The 23,216-nt window shown below is 46.3% G+C and overlaps 2 long non-coding RNA genes across 2 annotated transcripts; one reads left to right on the top strand and one right to left on the bottom strand.

Annotated features, from left to right (window-relative positions):
- The first annotated feature begins 4,803 nt into the window (after positions 1-4,803).
- On the top strand, positions 4,804-7,272 carry LOC123066952 (uncharacterized). The gene is made up of 6 exons (XR_006431481.1): positions 4,804-5,175; positions 5,254-5,353; positions 5,961-6,055; positions 6,138-6,221; positions 7,044-7,081; positions 7,168-7,272. It is a non-coding gene; the product is annotated as an uncharacterized lncRNA (long non-coding RNA).
- A 6,801-nt stretch (positions 7,273-14,073) lies between these two features.
- Positions 14,074-14,826, bottom strand: LOC123066951 (uncharacterized). Its single transcript, XR_006431480.1, has 2 exons — positions 14,545-14,826; positions 14,074-14,430 (listed from the first exon to the last, which is right to left on the bottom strand). It is a non-coding gene; the product is annotated as an uncharacterized lncRNA (long non-coding RNA).
- Between the last annotated feature and the right edge of the window lie 8,390 nt (positions 14,827-23,216).

Raw genomic sequence — 23,216 nt, 5'->3', positions numbered from 1 at the left:
CAACGTGTCGACACATTCAACATTGTGTGCCTCCACACTCCATGGTCCCAGGCGGAATGTTGTGACACACCTCGTGCACCGACCGCCACGTTGGGGCCGTCATGATCCGGAAAAATGATGGGGGCACAAAAGGCTAAATGTAGGAGCATCTACAACCGAACACGACTCATATTGACCGGACGGGCGCAAGGACTGACCGGACAGGAAAGAGAAGGAAAAACTTGACCCAATCGGCACTCATTATATTGCCCTCGTATATATAAATATGGGTATGAGGCGCGTGTCCGGCCAGTTGGCCTGCATCCGTCACATAAGATTTGGCCCACCATTACTCTTTGTTTATTTATGTTTTTCTTTTCTTTCTCTCACTTCATCTCCAGCAATCACATGCGTGTGGCTGGAACGAGCTTCAGCCGCAGCATCTCGCTCCTTGCGACATGCAAAGGATTATGCAGGAAATGTGGATCTGTGGTTGGTTGAGCTCGTCTTTGCGCCGGCAGTAGCCGAATAACTGCATGAGATTCCGGTGCCGGAGACGGCCAATGCTGGCCACCTCGGCAACGAACTCGTGCAATCCTTGCCTTGATTCATGCGACACCCTCTTCACGATGATCTCCAAATTGGATTCAGAAAGCAGACCTTTGTACACTCTCCCGAAGCCGAGCAAGTTTTTTTCCCTGAACCCATCGGTGGCACGATGCAGACCCTTGTATGCATATCGGTGGGGGCCTCGGCCTTGGCGCACCTCGGCGAACCGGCGCCTACGCCACAGAAAGAAGACCGCAGCCAGCGCCGTTGCGACTGGGCATAGCAACACGCTGGCCAGCGGCAACACGATGTCCAATACCTTGGACCGAGTCTTGGGTCCCAGGCATGGCAGGGCAGGAAGTCAAGAGGCCCTTCCAAGCTGAAGCTCCATCCGAACAATCAGGGATCCTCGGTTGGCCTTTTCTCTTCTTCTTCTTCTTCTTCTTCTTTTTCGCTGACCACTCGCGCGCTTGTTTCCGCCGTTTCCGCCGGAATCTGTCAACTATTAAATTCACAAGAGAAACACCGTGGACTTCACGACCCACCCACGTTTCCTTTCCCTAAACAAGAACAAACTTTTCTACCAAACACACTCCGGGTCAAAACTTTACAACACACACACGCAGCCCCAGCCGCAATCTCCACACCCTAACCCTAAGACAGCGCCCGCCCAAGACGCACGCGCCGTCGACCATGGATGGACTTCCCAAAGAACTGCTCGCCGACGTCATCCGCGCCTCCAGCCACGGAGCCTCGCCGTGTGCCGGAGCGTCTGCCAAGGGCTGGCGCGCCGTGGCCGACGCCGGCGGGATGCCGCTCACGGTCGCGCACCTCATGCCACGCCGCCTGAGGGGCATCTACATCAACTACGTCGGGCAGAACCGCCCCTACTTCTTCTCCCGCGAGCCGACGAGCCCCAGCATAGACGCCGCCCTCAAATCCATGCCGCCCCAACACGGGGGCTGGAAAACCGTCCTGGATCACCGCAACGGCCTCATCCTCTATGGCAGCGGCACTGCCAGAACGCCCTCATCCGCAATTACGACAATGCGTGTGTGCAACCCTGCAACGCGGCGGTGGACAACGCTGCCCCCGCGGCCCACTGGTCGCATTGTGTTGCCGTACCTCGTCTTCGACCCAACCACGTCGCTGCACTATGATGTGCTATGCTTCCCCGAGGAGCCCGATCATGCCTCGTGGCCGTCTTCGGGAGCAAATCATAACACGGATGAAATTAATGATCTGGGCTCCGTGGAATGGCCACCGTCCTCGTACGCGGTGCAAGGGTTCTCGTCCAGAACCGGCCGGTGGGAGGAGCGGCGTTTTGTCCGGGAAGGCGATACGACTGTTACCCTGTCGGACATTTGGTCAGATCCATGGCACCCAAGAAGCGGAAGGCTAACGTATTCGTATAGCTCTCCACGGTGCCACGGCGTGTATTGGCGAGAGAAATTCTACCTTCATTGCCGCGGTGGCTTCGTCATCAGGTATGTTGTGCCCGGTGCTATGCATTTCAATTCTATAAGTATTTTATTATTTCATTGTCCTCGTGCCTGCCTTTATCATACCATCTTCGGTGTTGTATAGGTTGTCATTGCAAGAACAGAAGTATCTACTTATCAAAACCCCGAAATCAGATACTTTTGTCAGGGGTCCGTTGTCACCAGATACTGAGGGTATTATACCATCTGTCTACCTTGGGAAATCAAAGCAAGGTTTCTATTACACCGCTCTCTATAGACACCAAATCCGAGTGTGGGTACTTCATGAAGCATCAGAGTCACGTCGAACGCTGGAGTGGACACTAAGGCATGAGGCTGTCCTCAAACCCTCAATTGCGCGACACTACTCCCGAGTTTATAGACAAGAAGAGATTGCGGAGTCATGGAACTTAGACCGTGCTGGTCATATTTGGGCGCAAACAAGCATAAAAGACCATGACTGGGACTCTAATAACGATAGTGACATCCACGATAGAGGAGAAGAAGGGGCGTCTATACCAAAGGCCGAGAAGAGTCGCATAGATTTCAAAATGAGCCTGGGATTTGACTTGTTGGGATTCCATCCTTATAAAGAGATTGCTTTCTTGGGGCAAGATTTTGATGGGTTTGCTTACTTTGTTTCTAGTTCTAAGTTGCAATACCTAGGGTCATTTTACCCGATTGAGTCTTCTGATATTGTAGTGGCCAAGACACACGAGTCATTCATATATACTCCATGCATGGATGATCTGCTTTCGCTAAACCATGATGCATATGATGAATATGATGATGATGATGATGATGATGATGATGATTACTATGAATTACTATGATGACGAGGGTGATGATGATGACGAGGATGATGGTGATGATGATGATTACTATGAATTACTATGATGACGAGGGTGATGATGATGACGAGGATGATGGTGATGGTGATGACAATGATGAGAATGATGCTAGTTATGACAATGACGAGGACCATGATGATGATGACCATGATAAGGACGAGGGCGGTGATGATGATGATGACGACGACAACGATGATAACGATGATGATGGTGAGGATGAGGACAACGACAACGATAATGATGAGGATAACAACGAGGACCATGATTGTGATGATGATGGCTGTGAATTCTGACTAACTTCTATTAAAAACACATAAGATATTTCACCAGCACTCCTTGCACGGAAGATATTGGTATTAATTGTGTAGCTTAATTAACTACTCCCTCCCTTCGAAATTACTTTCGCTGATTATGATATCCAAGATGGATCTACTCTTGACAATTTCCGGCTCCATGCAGGGATGAAAATCTACATCCAGGCGTTGGACAACCCTCTCTATGTTGAGAGCTCAGATACTATCAACAGTGTTAAGGCAAAGATTGATGATGAGTACGGTCAGTGGCGGAGCCAGGATTGGAGCAAGCCCCGGGCCCAAAAAAAAATTTTCACGGCGAGAGAAACTTAATGGTCATAAGGCTTTTAGCTACCTCAAAAGATACCCTATATACAAAATATGGCTCAATTGCATGAAAAAATTAGAATTTAAACTCAATGCTTAGCGATACAACAAAATAAATACAAAATGACAAAAACTAAAAATAACTTACGTGATAAAAAAGAGTAACAAATCAATGGTTTGCTTCATCAGTGCCTCGAATAACTTCATCAACGGTTGAAGAAGAGTTAACATCTTCAAGACATCAAAAGCAAATTTCACAAAAGAAGGCATAAATATCGAGTGAAACAACTATCATTGATAAAATTGTTAAAACTTACCACTTCAATGTGGTAGAAGTTGCGAGACTTATAGGTGTAGACACCCCCGTTATGGACACGGGTGAAAAATTTCTCTGCATCTTCTCTTTCTATAATATATGAAATGAAATTGGCAATTACATCAATTTGAGTTCAACAATACCCTAGATATACAACTTGATACAAAGGAACATGGTATAAATTTCAGTTCAGAGCAGCTTGTACACCGATATACAACTCATAGAAGAATATGCCAACATGGTAGAGATAAGTAGAAAGCATCAAGGGGGAAACGGGGCATCAAACAAAATTACAAGCTGCCGCAGCCAGCACTGAAGCAGCGCCACGCGGGGTCGCGGGCGAACGATGAACACGAGGGCGGCAGCCTACAGCCCGGGAGCAGTGAGAAAGTGGGGGGGTCGGGGGCGAAGCCAGGCGGACGGCGGCGCGGGAGCTGGAGTCCCTACTGCTGCTGGAGATCGATCGTGCGTGCGCCTCGGCGGCGGCCACGCGAGCGTTTCCTCTCTCTTTTTTTTGACCAACAGCGTTGCGGTTTCCTGTGCCTCGTGCGTGCTAGATCGTGGGGTGGTGGTGTTGCCTCGTGCGTGTGTGTTTCTACTAACACAGCCCATCAAGGCTTTGGGCCTTCTTCTTTTGACTGGGCTGCACCCCGGGCCTGAGAGAAAAACCTACTCCCTCCGTAAATTAATATAAGAGCGTTTAGATCGCTATTTTCTTTACCTAATAATAAAGAAAGTTGGGTTTCTGTCGTCCATCGTCGCGACAGTTTTGCAAAAAAGTCCCTATGGTTTTAGATAATAGAACCCGCAGTCCTTTCTTTAGTGAATCTGGGAAAACGCTTCGGTTTTACAAAAAAGACCCTACGTTTGTTCGATATTCAGTCTGCCGTCCCTGATTCATCTTATCCAAAACTCCTCCCTTTCCAGCGACGGCAACGACGGCGGAGCACGAGCACGTGAGGGGCGGCGCCTTCCTCCCTTTCCAGCGACGGCAGCGACGGCGGAGCACGAGCAGGTGAGGGGCGGCGCCTTCGTCGGACGGCTAGCCACGGCGGAGGAGAAGGCGGACGCCATCGGTGCGGCTACAGACGAGGCGGAGGAGAAGGCGGACGCCGTGGGCTTGCTGCACGGCTACAGCCGAGGCGGAGGAGAAGGCGGACGTCGTGGGCGTTCATGGAGGATGGTACGCCGGCGCCGGCCGCCAGTCCTCGCTGGCCTCCTCCGTGGTATCCTTCTCAACCTCCGCTGCTCCTATCGTTATTTGGATGGAAAATTGGAGGCCGGCCGTGTCCTTCTCCAACACAAATTGATGTAGTGCCCGACCCGGATTTGATTGGCTGCTATAAGAAGCAAGGGTCCTCGGCCGGAATCTCCATCAGGTTTTGCCCTTCGACCATAATCTCCATCATCATGTTGAAATTGCAATTTTTGAACAAACATCCAATGTCGCCGCCAAGTTCGCCGGAGGAAGAAGCGCCGAGTTCGCCGGAGGAACAAGCGCCGAGTTCGCCAAAGGAACAAGAACGCCCGCCGAGTCCTGTGGTGGCTACACGAGAGGTATGTATCCCCTCGAAGCTACGCCACGGCGCGATAGAGCCTGAAGTTCGTCAAAACTTGACCTGACCGTCACTGACGCCACCTTGCTGCCGCTGTTGCTGGAGATGAGCTGAATAGCAAGCTTTGGTTGCCTCTTTGCTTCCACTTCACTGCTCTTCGACTATCTGTAATTGTAAAACACCTAATACGATTCTTCAGCACTTGATACTGGTGGTCATGGTCTTCTTCTCTTACTGTTGCAAGACTTGGTTTTAGTTAGTAATCTTGAGATCAAGTGTACTCGTGGATTGCTTAGATGGAGGACCACTGTTGGTTTTGTACTTAGATGCAATTGTGAATCATGTACGGTTCAATTCAGATTCATGTGGTATTTTTCCTAAATTTGTGCCTGCCTGAACATTATTACTATTAAACTATGAATAATGATTTTTGCAACTGTAGGAGAATTTCTTTGCCGCATCACAAGAAAAACAATTTGAAACAGAGAACTGCACATTATGACTATCGAAAAAATTAGTGGACATGAAAGCAGTATAAATACTTGCACCGAATTGTATGATTTGTTGAGCCAAGTGTCGAGTCTGATATGTCGTCTTTATGCTTTCAGAGAAGCGCCTCTCTGAAATTCACAGTTTTGAACCAAAAGAGACACATCTAGAAAATGATTGCATGAGTGGTTCCAGTGTCATGTACGTCAACATGGTAAGCATGTCTTCTTTTCTGATTCTAAGTTAGTTGTAAAAGTATTCCATGCTACTATTTGTTGACATGAATTGGCTACCAGGTTGGAGATTTGGGATCGGATGCTGCGCCAAGAGCGAGGGACCAAGGTGCTGAACTAACAGCAGGGGGGAGGGTGATTCTTCAGGTACCAACATAGCTGTCGACTAGAGAATTTAGTTAACCGTTTGCTTTACTTGAAGCTCCAAATTGTAGTTATTTTATTCGTTCACTAATTTGGTATAATCCTAATCTAGGAGGATTATGATTGTATGATATGAGATCCTGACATTTAGCAATAATAAAAGTCTGACACTGGATGGTTCTTTTCGGAAGTACAGTTGTAAGATCTATGATTCTATCTTCGACCTTTAACTGGACAGTACTAATTGGACATATAATTGATTATTTATGCACAACAAGATATTCTGTTTGTTTTAGTTTTTCAATCAGATTCATCTAGCCCTTTGTTGACTTTCTAATTGTTCCACGCTCTACCTCTGAAACTCAGAAATCAGAGAAAGGTCATTCGCATATCCCTATCTTCGACAAAAATTTGCTAGCGAGGAAGAGGACCAGAATGTTTTTTCTATTGTTGGGGATATACATAATACATATAGATAAATTTAGACCATTTATAACAGAGATTTCTTGCCAAAAATATTAACTCTGTCCAGCAGTGGGCACTGTCAAGGTAATAACAGGAATTTGCTGAACCTAATTGAAAGAAAGAGGGATGGTAATCTGATTGAGAACATTCTCTAACTAAAATAGACTTACGAACAATCAACAATATCAAATTGTTTGATTCAAATACTGATTTAAGAATTTGGCGAATCTATAATTCTCTACATAATCACTTGGTGCATTGTTAGACCACTTGGGGACAATATCATCAATTTCTTGCATACTGCAATAATGCAAGTTTAAAAAGCCAGTTTCTTATGTTTCTTATTATCTCTGTGTTCAGCTAACTGCCAAGAATCATATAAGGATGCATCTAATGAGGTAGATTTTGTTTATGCATTTTTTAAGTGTAGGGATGCTGTATCTGATTAACAAAACATTGTTCAACCTTCTATGAGTCCACCTAGGGAGCTGCACAAATTTGGAAGAACTTCCAGAACAGGCATCCAAGCATTTTGGTCTGCTACCAGTAAGCTGCCAGAGCAAGATAGCTGGGACTCTGGGATGTCGAGTTGTCGAGCCGTCCAATGCCAAGTTCGCCGGCGGAAGGAGAACATCTGTCAAGCCGTCCGTCGCCTGAGGCGGCTACACCAGAGGTATGTCTCCTCTTGAAAGTTAATCGCCTGAGTTGTCCATCGCCTGAGCCGTCCATCGCCTGAGCCCCTGTTTCAGTTTATTTTTTCCACCTCGCTGCTCAACAGGTCCGTGGGTTACTACTCCTTTGCTCTTGCTGGTGACCGGCCTCCAGAGTAGCACTTGCTTGAGATCTGATCTAGAACTGAATTGTGCCCTGCTTTGCTGTGGTCGTATGCTCTGTGTCCACCGATGACTTTCAGATACAGATTAGGACAAAAGTTGGAGTAGGTTCAGTCACGCAAATGTTGTATCACTTTGTCATGGGTATTGTGCTGCTGAATTGCTTGTTGGACTGTTCAAACTAAAGTCGTCCAGTCAGTTTGCTACAATGTTCATTTGTTTACTTTGGAAGTTCTGTAGAATTTGGGCCTGATCACTTTCGATTTGTCTGTGGTTTGAGATTAATCTTTCCGAGATGTTAGAGAGTGGGTCCAATGATGGATCTGCCCATCAGTGTGCAGAGGATCTTCTAATTCCTGCAGCTAATCTTGATTCATGGATATTGTGTTTGCTCTGTGACGCACTATGTTTCAGTTTTTTTTTTTCTGAAAAATTGGCGCTACTTCTGATTGCTCACAATTTAAGTTTTGCTGATATACACTGGAGGCATTAAACCAACAACTTTCTCTGTTTTTTTATGCGTGCTGCTACAAATACAAGCACACGGCTTACAAACACACGGGCTTGGGTAGCTTTGTACGTCCACTTTGCGCTACAAGTCGCCTTTCTACGCTGTCTTACAATCTCGTAGTACAGACCGTGCTCCACCTGAGGTACGTCCGATCTCATACCAAGCTAACTACGGTTCTGTCGTTTTGAAAAAGGCATGAACTTTCCTTTGTGCCTGCAACCATAGGTTCCATCATCATTACCTTGCCTGTATATGGACAGCTTGCACTCTTTAGGACTGATAGATGTGAAATTATTAGATCTTTGCATCAATTACAGGAACAACACAATGTAAGATATGCAAGTTTATCAAGAGGAATGCAAAGAAAAAAAGCACATGTATGGTTTATTTGGCATCACCAGCTTTTGTGTTTTCAGTGTACATCTTAGCCTATGTAAACTGCAAGTTGAATAAAGTGTGCTCTCTTTCTTTAGAATACTTTCTTTAATAAATGTAGAACATAGAAGCCTGATCTTAATAAGCGAGACCTCAAGCTGTTCTTTCAAGATAGATTCAGATCAAACCTTTTCAAAGTAAAGATCCCTCGGCCAGAGACTTAAGTTACTCCCGTGAGTACATACTAAGCTTTAGTAGAAAAACTTGTTGATTGACTGGAATCAACGAAATTTCGTTGCAACCAACTGCAACAAGTGGCAGCATGAACTAGCTATGAGCAATATTTATAGGGTACTACTAGCAACCGCCAAGGAATCCGTCACAAAAACATGTCAGGCAGCTAGGCATGCGAGTGAGATGTGTGTCGGTAACATTGGATGTTTGTGTGTAAATGTAAATCAAGAAAAATGGTTCTTGGTATCTAGAGAAGAAATATACACACACGCACACAGAGATTAATTCATAGTGGATATAAAAATACCTATTAATGTTGTACGTGAGTTGACTCGACATGCTGCAAGATCTTCTGATTTGTTCTCTGAAGGTGGCCTCAGAGTATAGCGTTGCATATTCCTGAGGCAATTGTGATTCTCTGTTTTGTTAGGACTAAGATGCTTGAACATGTAAGCAGTACACTATCGAGCAATAGAGATCTTTCTCATGCTGACTACATGCTGCCATTTGGGCCATGCACATTGTTTAGTAACTAATCAAAAAGTGTCAAAGGCTAGCTACCAAAGCAAATTTGAATCTGCTAACTATACTACTACTGCCACAACTTGTTAGGTAACGTAGTAATTTCAAAAGAATTCCTACGCACACGCAAGATCATGTTGATGGCATAGCAACGAGAGGGGAGAGTGTATGTCCACGTACCCTCGTAGACCGTTAGCGGAAGCGTTATGACAACGCGGTTGATGTAGTCATACGTCTTCACGATCCGACCGATCCAAGCTCCGAACGTACGGCGCCTCCGAGTTCAGCACACATTCAGTTCGATGACGATCTCCGGGCTCCAATCCAGCAGAGCGTCGGGGATGAGTTCCATCAGCACGACGGCGTGGTGACGGTGATGATGTTCTACCGGCGCAGGGCTTCGCCTAAACTCCGCGACGATATGACCGAGGTGGAATATGGTGGAGGGAGGCACCGCACACGGCTAAGGAACGATCCGTAGATCAACTTGTGTGTCTATGGGGTGCCCCCCGCCCCCGTATATAAAGGAGCCAGGGGGGAGGAGGCGGCCGGCCAAGGAGGGCGCGCCAAGGGGGGAGTCCTACTCCCACCGGGAGTAGGACTCCCTTCTTTCCAAGTAGGAGTAGGAGAAGGGGGGAAGGAGGAGGAAGGGAGGAAGGAAAGGGGGGGGGGGGGCGCCGCCCCCCTTCCCTTCTCCTATTCGGACTAGGAAGGGAAGGGGCACGTGGCCCCCTCCTGGTTCCTTCCCTCTTCTCCCTCGAGGCCCATGTAGGCCCAATAACCCCCCGGGGGGTTCCGGTAACCTCCCGGTACTCCGATAAAATGCCGATTTCACCTGGAACGATTCCGATGTCCAAATATAGGCTTCCAATATATCAATCTTTATGTCTCGACCATTTCGAGACTCCTCGTCATGTCCGTGATCACATCCGGGACTCCGAACAAACTTCGGTACATCAAAACTTATAAACTCATAATAAAACTGTCATCGTAACGTTAAGCGTGTGGACCCTACGGGTTCGAGAACTATGTAGACATGACCTAGAACCATTCTCGGTCAATAACCAATAGCGGAACCTGGATGCCCATATTGGTTCCTACATATTCTACGAAGATCTTTATCGGTCAAACCGCATAACAACATACGTTGTTCCCTTTATCATCGGTATGTTACTTGCCCGAGATTCGATCGTCGGTATCCAATACCTAGTTCAATCTTGCTACCGGCAAGTCTCTTTACTCGTTCTGTAATGCATCATCTCGTAACCAACTCATTGGTCACATTGCTTGCAAGGCTTATAATGATGTGCATTACCGAGAGGGCCCAGAGATACCTCTCCGACAATCGGAGTGACAAAACCTAATCTCGAAATACGCCAACTCAACATGTACCTTCGGAGACACCTGTAGTACTCCTTTATAATCACCCAGTTACGTTGTGACGTTTGGTAGTACCCAAAGTGTTCCCCCGGTAAACGTGAGTTGCATAATCTCATAGTTACAGGAACATGTATAAGTCATGAAGAAAGCAATAGCAACATACTAAACGATCAAGTGCTAGGCTAACGGAATGGGTCAAGTCAATCACATCATTCTCCTAATGATGTGATCCCGTTAATCAAATGACAACTCTTTTGTCCATGGCTAGGAAACTTAACCATCTTTGATTCAACGAGCTAGTCAAGTAGAGGCATACTAGTGACACTATGTTTGTCTATGTATTCACACATGTATTATGTTTCCGGTTAATACAATTCTAGCATGAATAATAAACATTTATCATGATGTGAGGAAATAAATAATAACTTTATTATTGCCTCTAGGGCATATTTCCTTCACAACTAACCAAGGTTGGAGCATAAGAAAGAAAGGAGGGGTTGCCAATTTGAACGCTAAGGACAAGCTTCCATACAGCGGCTGCACGTCCACCAACCGCCATGGTTGGAGCCTATGGGAGGAGGGGTGGGAGGGAACAGGGAGGAAGCAGGAGCCACCCAAGGTCCTGTTCATACAGCGGCGCAGGCGGAAGACATAACGGCGCGGCCACCGGAAGCGTTATTCTTTCTACCCTTGTCTTCCGATAACGAGGGGGACAAGGGAGGCGGCGGCGGCAGTGGGGAAGAAGAATGGGGAACGGGAAGAAAGATTGAGTTCGTGCGTGTTGTGTGTGTGTGTGTGTGTGTGTGTGTGTGTGAATAAAAGTATTTCAATGGGCCAAGCCCAAAAATCAGTTCAAAATAAATTACAAATGAAATATAATATTTCAAAAAATGTTCGTCACCATAAAAAAGAGAATTAACTCCAATTTCTTAAAAAACACCTTCTCAAAATTAAAAAATATTCATGGTTTTCTGTACAACAATAAATAAAATTGATTGAAAGACTATGCCATACACAATTACTGTTTCATCGGAGAGCTGAAATAGGTCATGTCGAACATTGTTAGGATACGTCCAAATTTCATGGTCTAAAAAAAATACCCAGTGCATCCTTATTTCTGACGTTTGCAAAAATTGGATTAAAAAAGTGTTGCATAATGGCATGTCTATAATATTAATTATAGAGATAAGTCGATACGTCTTCTCCTTGACAACTGTATCATCCTTTCATAATTGAAACACATGTTTTTAGGACCTCTCGAACTTGCTACCTACTATTTTTGTTTTGTAGAATTTTTTTTTGTAAAATGCTAGCATTTCCTCTATTATTTTTTGTTTTGTTAATATTGTGTCACAACGGCACGGATCGATGACAACTGGTTCTCACCAGGCACCCAACACATGCCAACACCACCTCTATTACCATCATGACATATTTCAAACTGGGATCAAAGATAAGAAGTTCTATTTTGAATTCTAATATGGTGATGAATTATGGCTCTATATAAACAAATTTTAAGTCCATTTGGAATCACCATATAAATTGTTATTGTGTTCATCTACGGATTTTTGTGAGCATTAAATTTCGCATGAACTATTATTGTGTTTTCCCATATAATTCTAACTAAATTTAAGTACACTTCAATTATGTCTCCCGTTGCAACGCAAGGCATTTGTGCTAGTAATGTTCTAAATGCTCTTATATTAGTTTACAGAGGGAGTATATAATTATAGCCTACTGATTTTTCCACGCCCCGGGCCTGGGCCCTGGGTGCCCGGGGCCCAGCTCCGCCCCTGAGTACCGTGCATGATGTGGCTGACGGACAGAAGTGTGCTTGCTGCTAGTGCAATGCATGGAACCATCGTGAATGTCAGAAGAAGAGCGTGATATGCCAGGCCGTGCTTCCTCGCCTCGCTGGCTGGCTAATTACGTTGCGTGTTTTTTTTCCTTGCGCTGCCTCTCACGCGACGCGAGCAGTGGAGGCGTACGTGCTTCTCTCTCTCTCTCTCTCTCTCTCCCTGACTCCCTCCCTCCCTCTCTCTCTCTCGTACGCTCGGTCACGCCACGCCTGCGATCGAGTCCATTCATCCCATGCATCTTGTTTTCTTTCCCTCCACAGGAGAATCGTACGTGCCATCGAATCGATCTTTATCCGTGCATGCGAGCAAGCGTGCCTACTCACACGTACAAAACCATCCACGACTAAGTACTATACCTCTCTACCAAAATGTTTTTTTAGCCTAAACAAACTAGCTTTAGCTTATAAAAAAACTAATAATCAAAAAATAAAAATGAAAACTACTACTACTGCTAGCCATGTTGGGGAGGACAGAACAAGTATGAGGAGGAAGGGGAGTGGATTGATGGTGGATCCGTCCATCTATTCTCTTGAGCAGTGAACAATTAATCAACAATAAACACGATGATCAATCGAGCGCGCGAGGATTGGAGGAACGGAACGGAAGGGAGGGCTCTTAGACTTCAACCATGCATGTTTATTTTTATTCTATTTTGATTGAAATATAATGTACATGAATCACTTTGCCCACACAAAAGGATTCCTCTTCCGTCCTCACAGCCAACGAAATCTTGCAACCAGGTCCCTAGCAATCCACAACCAGCACCCTCAAATTTTACCCAAAATTTTGGCAGCATAACGCGTCTTTACGTTGGGAGCCAAGGACCGCAACATGTATGCATGCATGCACAGCGGCGCGACAAATAAAAAATCTACCGTGCTGCTGCTACTGCAGGCTTACCGTGATATCATTTTTCAAGACAAGAAAAACTGTGACTGGGGTTCCTAAACTAAGTATGCCACTCACACAGTTATTTGGTTTGCAGGGTTCAGGCTTCAGACTTAGCTAGTCTCTTTTTCCCTTGCTTGAAACTTCAACCCAAGTTCAAGTTGTTGGGTGCCCGATTTTCACAACTAGCTAGACATGAGGCACGTGCTAGCCAAACATTTGCCCTTTAGGCTCCTTCAGATTTTAAAACCTCTGCTCACTGACGATTCTAACTTTTAAACTGCCGCAACAAACTAAAATTAACTTAAGTTTGGAGAAACTCGAGTTAAGTTACATATTGATTCGTTCATAGGTAGTGGTGCAAAGGGAAACAACAGCTTATCAAAAGTCACTGAAACCGCAATGATCAATGAAAATGAAACTCTAGAACAATTACACTGATCAAGTAATAACGGTGACAAAAATGTTACTACCAGAACCACACTGAAAATTGTTGGATTCCAAGCATGCTAGATCAAATCACACCAGGAGGAGCAAGACGTAGCTGAACAACTAGCACCTCGCTTCTAGCCTAGCCTACCCAAGCAGGAACTCACGTATCCTAGGTGAGCGAGCCTGTTGATGAACACATCAAGTAAGCACTACTGAGTTGTGATTGATCTACACTAGCAACTCGCCTACTTGCACAAAGATGAACTATTATAATACAACCTTCGTCTCTAAATACAAGAACTTTTGACAGTTTAAATTGAAATGCCAAAACGTCTCATATTTAGAAACAGAGGGAGTACGTGACTCTACAATATGGTTAACTAGAACAGAAAAGTGGACCAAAACAAGGACAACCAAAAGATGTGACAGCGCACTGCACACAAAGCTGGAAAAGAAAACAGCCTCCAACTACAAGTAAACTAAGAAGAAGATGCACACTGCCTGCATAATCGATCTGAGAAAAAAACTGTAGTAATCACAAGGCAAGCTGAGAGAAACTCTACCGACACTGCTCCTGCTCCTCCTCTGGCCGGCCCTCCATCGCCTGCTGCTTAAAGCACGTCTTCTCTCCAGGAACTCCTCTGCCATGCGGACGGTGCTCGCCACCGCAGCCTTATATGCCGGCAGCAGACATATCCATTGGCAAAAAAGTGCTTTGAATAAGTTCAGAGAATCCATAGCACACAAAAACTATTAGAATCAGTTTGAAAACATGCAAAGGAAGGGGGGGGGGGGGGGGGGGGGGGATAGGGTGGAAGGGAGCACACCGAGAAGGATGGGATCTGCTGGTCGTACTACTCGTCGGCGGCTGGAACCGGCCGCTGGGCGACGACGAGCCACGTAAGGGTGCTCGGCCTCCGCCGCGGCCGCCTGTCGGCGTGAAGCGCCGAGATCGAGCAGACCACGACACGACACGGCAACGAACTCGTGCAATCCTTGCCTTGATTCATGCGACACCCTCTTCACGATGATCGATGTTTATAGGGAGAGAAAGGGTGCGCAGCCAGCAGGAGAGAAACGCCGGAGGCATTGGATGCGTGAGCGATCCGCGTGAGGCGCAGCGACTGGACGGAAAAAAATTATATGAGACCAGGTCTCATATAAATCAGGTGAGACATGCAGCACGAACGAGGAGAATTGAGTAAATAGTGCCTGGTTTCGAGGGATAATTAATCCATAATGTAGGGAGTAAAAAGAGGAGGAGGGATATTAGGGATGAATGGATGGAGACGGATGGACTAATTCCTTCCTTGGCCTTAGGACTTTTGTTAACGGCCCCAGAGAATCTTTTGCATCTCTTTAACTAGTATTCCCTTTGTATCCATTTTTTTTCCTTTTTTTGAGGGGCTAGTATCCTTTTTTGCAAGGTAATACGTTTCTCATTCATAAAATAAAGATCCGGTTACAAGACACGTAATCACCGACATTACAATACTGAAAGGATTGGATAATCCTACACAAAAAACCAGCGCATGTTCCTCTCCTTCGGCATCACCGAAGCGACCACCAAGAGAGAGAAGACAAATCACCTCTTCACCCGAGCTCGACGCGGCTCCATCGCTGATCTGCAGCTTTACGGACCTCCAAAGTAGTTTGCCAAAAGCAAAACCATTGCCGTTGAAAGAATCAGACCGGGGCAACGTGTCCCCGGACACGCCATTGAACTCCAGACCTGACATCCCCGCGCGACTACAACGTCGGAGGAGAAAACCAGAGCTGTCAGCCTCCAACCACACACCCAACACAGGATGCACCATCTTCCAGCTGTCAACTGCGCAGGCCGCCGTCTGCGCGTACTCCTAGATGACAAAACCTCCCTGCTCCACCATGACGTCGGAGACAACACCACAGCAACGGGGACAGAGCAGAAGGAGAGACACACCTGATGGAGTCGCCACCACCGTCTCGTTGACACCATCCATGAACCCTAACTTCGCCGATCTGAAGGATCGGCAAACACATGATGCCATCAACTCCGAGACGCCGCCATGAAGGACACCGCCGGTATGGGAGTGGAGCTGAGGCAGATTTATTCGTCCGGGCGCCGCACCCACCACCCCAACGACGCACCCACCACCCCAACGACGCACCACGACATACAAAACCAAAACCTAACTACAGAGCGGAGGAACGGGGTCCCCCCTCCCTCCCGCCGCCGAAGCAGCAGATGGAGGGAGAGGGGACCAACGATCTCGCCGGTGAAGATCGGTGGTAGGCTGGTCGCCTGCCTGGTCGCCGCTCTTGGCTGCTAGGTCAGGGAAAACGATTCTGGAGGGGCTAGTATCTACTCCTATCTATCTTGGCTGAAAATCTGCTAGATCCCATACACAATACTACGTCCGTACATGTTGATGCACGTACCACTAGATGAGAGATTGCTTCTGAACGCAGGCATACAATATACAACCTCCATCCCAACATTCTTTTTTCGTTAGCTTGATATATAGGACAAATATTAACAACGGCCTTGAGAGACTTTTGCATCTCTTTGTACCTTATTTTATTCTTTTTTTAGGGGCTAACATCTATCTATCTTGGAAGCAATCTGCTACCGGTATCTATCTACTCTGGCCATAATCTCCTCCTATTCTTGCTGGAACGAAATGAACCAGTTCCTTCATTTTCAGTCTAGCACCCTGAGCTGTTATACGTAACTACTGTTGAACTGTTGTTGGAATATTACTCTCGACCATTTCCTTTGTATTGCCACTTCCCAACCTAGGTTTTGTGCTATGTCTACTCCTGCATCATCAATACCAGGAGTCATAAGCCAACCAATGTGTCGCCTTTGCACACGCAAACAACAAGATAGCACACATGCGATGGCCCGACAAAAGGCATAAAAGTAGACAGATGACAAGCTTTTATTTGGCTGCAGCCTCAATCAATCAACTAAATCAAGCCAAATACATCAATGTTTCTCTTATAATAATGGTATTGTCTTGTCATAATGGTACTATCCATCAATACCATTACCAGGATGGATGATATCTCTGCTAGCTAGAAATAAATAAAGGAACGCACAAGGGCACTACATGGCCATTTTGCATTTCAGATGCAAGAAAAACATGAGCTCCTTTGTACACTTCTCGTGTGCAAGCAGACAAGCAGAACATGCCCGTGATGTCCGTTCCCATGGTCGAGGCGATACGGGGGCGATCGAGGGAGAGCAAGGAAAACCAAGATCTGGTGCCAAAAATCGAAGAGGCCGATAGAGGAAAGGAAGGACTGCGGATCAAGAAAGAGGAGCGATGGCACAACGATTCCCTGGGACTAAGGGATTCATGGTTGCGCACAAGGAAAGCGATAAGGGAGATGGCGGAAAGGAAATCGCGATTGGTTAAAGAGGGGACCAGATCGGCAACAACTCATGGCGATCCAAAGGAATCGGGTATGGAAAGGATACGAGATCGTATCAGAAAGATGAGTTTTGATCTGCAGAACTCGTCCACCGTGAGGGATCTGATGAAACCCAAGGAAAAGGATGATGGAGATCCACCGGACAGAGGCGGGGGCTTTGTTCTGCAGGAAAGGATAGACCAAATCGCTCCAAATGGAAAGGAAAATCAGATTCCAGGTATGCAGAATCCGAAGGGGAAGGAAGGATGCAACCCGGGGCCTTTAAAAGATGCCATGAACGAGTCGGGATCCACAAAGCTCTCACACCAAAGTTACAACACATCGACTTCCCTGATGGCGAACCAGAGTGCGAGGAAGGAGAAGGAGGCGATGCACGAGCACGAGGAGGTGGACTCGTGCGGCCGTGGCGAAGGAGGAAGCCGCAAGCTGCCGCGGGGGAGCTCGTCCAGGTCCAATGGCCTGGCGACAATGGACGAGCAGGCCCGTGATGTGGTCCTCCTAGATCTCTCAAGGGAGAGGGCGGCCATGCGGAACAGGTGGTTGGCGGTCGGGCTGTTCTTCTCCATGCAAGCCTTCAGTGCCGCCGGCCTCTTCAGGGAGCTTAAGGACAAATGGGGCTTGCGGGGCAAGCTCCATTACACGCAACTGAAGAACAACAGGTACCTCCTGGAGTTTGAGAAGGAAGGAGACCTCCGCTTCATCCTCGACAACGGGCCATGGACTCACCGCGGCGACGCCTTTCTGATCGTCCGGACAGATGGCACTAGGGCGCCGGGCGATGTAGAGATCGCTCACATGCCAATCTGGGCTCAGATTTATGATGTACCTCCTCTGTTCCTGTCTAGAGAGGTAGGGGAAAAGCTGGGTTCCCTTCTTGGAGAGGTTATTGAAGTAGATGCTGACAGGATGGGTAGAATCCGTAACGAGTTCATCAGGGTTAGAGTGAATCATGATGTAGATGAACCCCTCTCCAGGAATATCAAAACCAGAGAATTAGGAGAGGGGGGAAGGAGGGAGAGTGAGCTGCACATCTTAGAAGTTAAGTACGAGAGGGCTCCTCGCTTTTGTGCGTACTGTGGATGTATTGGACATGGCCAACGCGACTGTAAGCTGCCGGAGGACCTCCAAACGATGAGGTTCACGGCAGCAATGCGCGCCTCTCCATATAAAAGTAACAATAGCGTGAGTGGGGTTATCCTCCCGGAGACAGGGGGAGCTAGGTGTTTCCTCAACTTTGGCTCAGGCGTGAGGAGGACAACAGGAGGGCTCCAAACAAGATGGCCATGGTGCGCTATCAGGGCATTCCAGAGGAGGTGCTTGCTGACCCTGTAGTGCAGGCGGCACTAGTAGAAAACAGGGCTTTCGTCCAGGCCAGTTTAGCCCATTAGTCCCGGTTCAATCCAGAACCGGGACCAATGGAGCTATTTGCCCCGGTTCGTGAGCCCAGGGGGCCGGCCGGGCCACGTGGGCCATTGGTCCCGGTTCGTCCGGACCTTTTGGTCCCGGTTGGTGGGACGAACCGGGACCAATGGTCCTGGCTCCTGGCCCACCACTATTGGTCCCGGTTGGTGGCATGAACCGGGACCAAAGGGTTACCTTTAGTCCCGGTTCATGCCACCAACCGGGACTAAAGGGTTGGCCCTCGTTGCACCCAGCTTTTAGTCCCACCTCGCCAACAGAAGGGCGCCCACACCTGTTTATAAGCCCGTCCCTCTCTGTGTTGTTGATCTCCTCTCAAAGTGAAAATAGATGCACCTATAGAGGAAATTGGACCTAAATTTATAAATAGAAATTGATTATGAATTTATGTTTAATTTTCTCTATAAGTGCATCTATGTTCACTAACAGAGAAGTTTTTATTTTTTGTGACCTAAAAGAAAAAAGAAATCACCAAAAAACTGTAAGTATTTATTTCTAAGTAGAACTGAAAAAATAATGGCACTAGTAAAGTTAATCACAAACTTCAAATTCACACAAATTTCAAAGAATTCAATTTAACTATTCACACAAATTTCAAAGAATTAAAAAATAAAGCAAAAAACCAAAAGAAAATAATTAATGCAGAAAACAAAACAAAAAAACTGGAAAAAACTAAAAATAGCAACAATAAGTATTTTATTGTAAGTAGAAACAAAATAAAATGAATAAAGCAACAAAGAAAACAAAAAAAGAGTTTCCAAATTTGAAAACTAATGGCACTAACAGAAAGTTTATAATTTTTCTAAAACTAAAAGCAAAAAGAATTAAAAAATAAAGCAAAAAACAAAAGAAAATAAATAATGCAGAAAACAGAAAAAAAACTGAAAAAAATAAAAATAGCAACAATAAGTATTTTGTTGTAAGTAGAAACAAAATAAAATAAATAAAGCAACAAAGGAAACAAAAAAAGAGTTTTCAGATTTGAAAACTAATGGCACTAACAGAAAGTTTATAATTTTTCTAAAACTAAAAGCAAAAAAAATTAAAAAATAAAGAAAAAAACAACAAAAACTAAATAATGCAGAAAACAGAACAAAAAACTGAAAAAAAAAAATAGCAACAATAAGTATTTTGTTGTAAGTAGAAACAAAATAAAATAAATAAAGCAACAAAGAAAACAAAAAAAGAGTTTTCAGATTTGAAAAGTAATGGCACTAACAGAAAGTTTATAATTTTTCTAAAACTAAAAGCAAAAAGAATTAAAAAATAAAGCAAAAAACCAAAAGAAAAATAAACCAAAACCAAAATAAACTAAATAAAGCAACAAATAAAACAAAAAAACAAAAAAAATGCCACCTACTGGGCCCCCACGGCCTGAATACGACTAGAAACCCTATGGGCCAGGATTCAGGCCCGTGGAAGGCCCAGTAGGCCCACAGGCACAGATGGCAGAGTTAGGCCCGAAAGCCTGCTTTAGAGAGGAGCTCGAGAGGGGAGCCGCACCGCACCTTATAAACTGGTGCGGCTCCCTCTCAACCAGCGAGGTGGGACTAAACATTTGGCGCGAGGCAGCACAAGGCCTTTGGTCCCGGTTGGTGGCACCAACCGGGACTAAAGGGGGCCTTTAGTCCCGGTTCGTGGAACCAACCGGGACTAATGCCCCCCTTTAGTCCCGGTTGGTGCCACCAACCGGGACCAAAGGCCAATTTTCAGCAGCCCAAAGGGGGGCATTAGTCCCGGTTGGTGCCACCAACCGGGACTAATGCCCTTACTATATAACCAGGACTTGTGAAAATTTCACATCTCCCTCGCCTCCCTAGCCAGTTGCCCCCGCCGCCAGGCTGCCCAAATCGCTCGCGCGCTCCTCGTCGCCGTCGCCGCCGCCGGCCGCCATCCCCGTCTCCCCGTGCCCCTGCCCCGCGCCCGAGCCCACGCCGGCCGCCGCCCCGTGCCCCTGCCCCGTCCCCGAGCACGCACGGCCGCGCCCCTGCGCCCTGGCCCGCCCCCACCATTGTGGATGTCGTCGCCGGCGCCCGCCCCCACTGCCGCCCCTGCCTCGACGCCGCCCCTCCTCCCCGTTCGGTCCGGCTCCGGCGACCCCCTTCCCTCCCTGTCCCCTCGATCCTCTTCATATAACTTTTTTTTCATATAATTTTTTTTCATATGCATATGTTGATTATATGGATGGATGGATGATGTATATGTTCATTATATGGATGGATGGATGATGTATGCTTTTTTCATATAATTTTTAGGCAGATTTTTAGATTTTTTAGGCAGATTTTTAGAATTTTTTGTGTATGTATGTTATGTTTATATGTATGTATGTATGTTCATATGTATGTATGTTTATATGCAAAGCATATGCAAAGAAAATGTATGAATGGTCATATGCAAAAAAAACAAGCAATACAAGAAGAAGAAAAAGAATGAGAGGAAAAAGGAAAAAAGAAGAGGAAGAAAGGAGAAGAAGAGGGGATAGGAAGAAGAGGAGAAATAAATAAGAAGAAGAAAAAAGAAGAAAAAAAACAGGAGAAGAAGAAAAGAATAGAGGAGAAGAAGAAAAAATAGAAAAATTTCTATTTTTTCTTCTTCTCCTCTATTCTTTTCTTCTTCTCCTCTTTTTTTTCTTTTTTTTTCTTCTTCTTCCTTCTTCCTTCTTCCTCTTTTCTTATTTTCCTTATTTTCCTTTCTCGAGGGATAAGAAGAAAAGAAGAGGAGAAGAAGAAAGAAAGGAATAGAGGAGAAAGAAGAAAATTTGACACGAGGGGGGGGGGTACCGATACCCCCTCCCCGATAACATTATTTTCCCATGTATATGTATGTTGCGTCGTTGTCGATATAACGAGGGTGTCGAGGATCGCCGAGGGGTCGAGGGTCGGGAACTAGGGTAGAGGGTCGAGGGTCGTTAAGGGGTCAAGGGTCGAAGGTTTCAGGGTCGAGGGTTCTATAGTGTCAAAGTATTGAAGAAATCCAATAGCTTGTGGGCGTCGATGCCCACGTTGATGCCCACGTCACTTGTGGGACATAGATGTACTGTTCAACGCCGACCCCCTCCTGATAGCTTCAACACGTGGGGGGGGTCGATATTACCCCCTCCTAGCTTGAAGCGTTCTCGAGGCCACCCCCTAACCCTTGAAGCATTGTCGAGGCCACCCCAAACCCTAGAGAAGCAGCGTCGAGGCCACTAATATGATTCCTTATTGTGATTAGCTAGCTAGTTCTACGTTTGCCACTAATATATCCATATCTGTCATGTTTGAATAATAATTGCCATGTTGTAAATATTTGTAGAAACTATGGACACCCCCCGAGACGAAGCACAAGAAGCGTTGTTGAGGGACATAATCGCAGAAGGAAGTGATGCCCTCTCCTCGATGTTTCTCAACGACAACGATGGTCTGGAAGGAGAGGGTGAAGAAGCAGCTGGCCCTCTCCTCATTGATTTACATGGCTCCGATGACCCAATGCCGGTGCAAGAAGGAGAGGGTGAAGAAGTAGACCGTGAGGACGGCTCCGGTGATCACCAAACCGAGTCCGGCCAGGTATATATATTAGTTAAGCCTGTGCTGACTAGCTAATTGATGCATTCATTGTTTTGGTATGTACACATATTAATTAACTCTCGTCTTTGTTCTTTTTTCTAGCCCTCCGGATCGAGCACAACTTCGGTAAAGAGACGAGGCCCGAAGAAAAAGTTGAGCTCGGATGAAAAGTTTGAGATCATACAAGTCGCGCGCGACGGCCAACCGATTGAACCCTACCGGACAAAGAAGGCATTTGTTGCTCAGTGTGGGGTTCTGGTTAGGGACAAGATCCCGATCAGCATCCAGCAATGGCATAAGCCTAAGAACGAAGACCCTGAGGTGTCTTATGTCAATGAGATGCAGAAAGAGAATCTTCGGACTGAGCTGAAGTCAAATTTCACCCTACCGCTGGAGGATGATCCAGAGAAGCCAGTTATAGAGCCATTAATCAAGTCTTTTGCTCTGAGGAAGATGGCAGACCTATTCAGGAATTGGAAGAAAGACCTCAATAGGTATGTCGAAAAAAATGAGACACCAGAATTCATTGGCAAATATGAGAAGATCAGAGATGACTGGCCCGCATTTGTGGCCCACAAGACATCGGAAAAGAGTAAAAAAATGTCGGCGACAAACAAGAGAAATGCTGAGAAGAAGAAGCTTCACCATCGCACGGGGTCAGGTGGCTACCTCGTAGCCCAGCCTAAGTGGGCCAAGGCTGAGAATGATCTGCTTGATAAAGGGATCGAACCAGAGACAATGAACTGGCCAAAACGTTGCCGGACTTGGTTCTTTGGGGCCGGCGGATCCTTGGACCCTATAACAGGGAAGTGCATTTGGACGGAGGAACAATTGGACATACCAGTCAAGAAGCTTCAGCAATATATCGAAGCAGCGCAGCAAGGGACGTTCGTTCCAGACAGGGAGAAGGACGAGCTCACAATGGCCCTCGGCAATCCTGAGCACCCTGGACGGACACGAGGCACGCCAGGCTCCGTTTCGTGGAAGGCTGGATTTCCGGACGCAGGGGGTTACAAAACCCACGAGAGGAGGAAGAAACTGGAGCAGAGCCAACTGCAGTCGCTGCACGAAAGTGTAATGGGGCTAGAGGAACGAGAAGCAGATCGTAGCAAACG

The sequence above is a fragment of the Triticum aestivum genome, chromosome 3B (genome assembly GCF_018294505.1).
Source record: "Triticum aestivum cultivar Chinese Spring chromosome 3B, IWGSC CS RefSeq v2.1, whole genome shotgun sequence".
Lineage (NCBI taxonomy): Eukaryota > Viridiplantae > Streptophyta > Magnoliopsida > Poales > Poaceae > Triticum > Triticum aestivum.
Note: the sequence above shows the minus strand (reverse complement) of the source record. Positions and strands in the feature narration are given on the sequence as shown.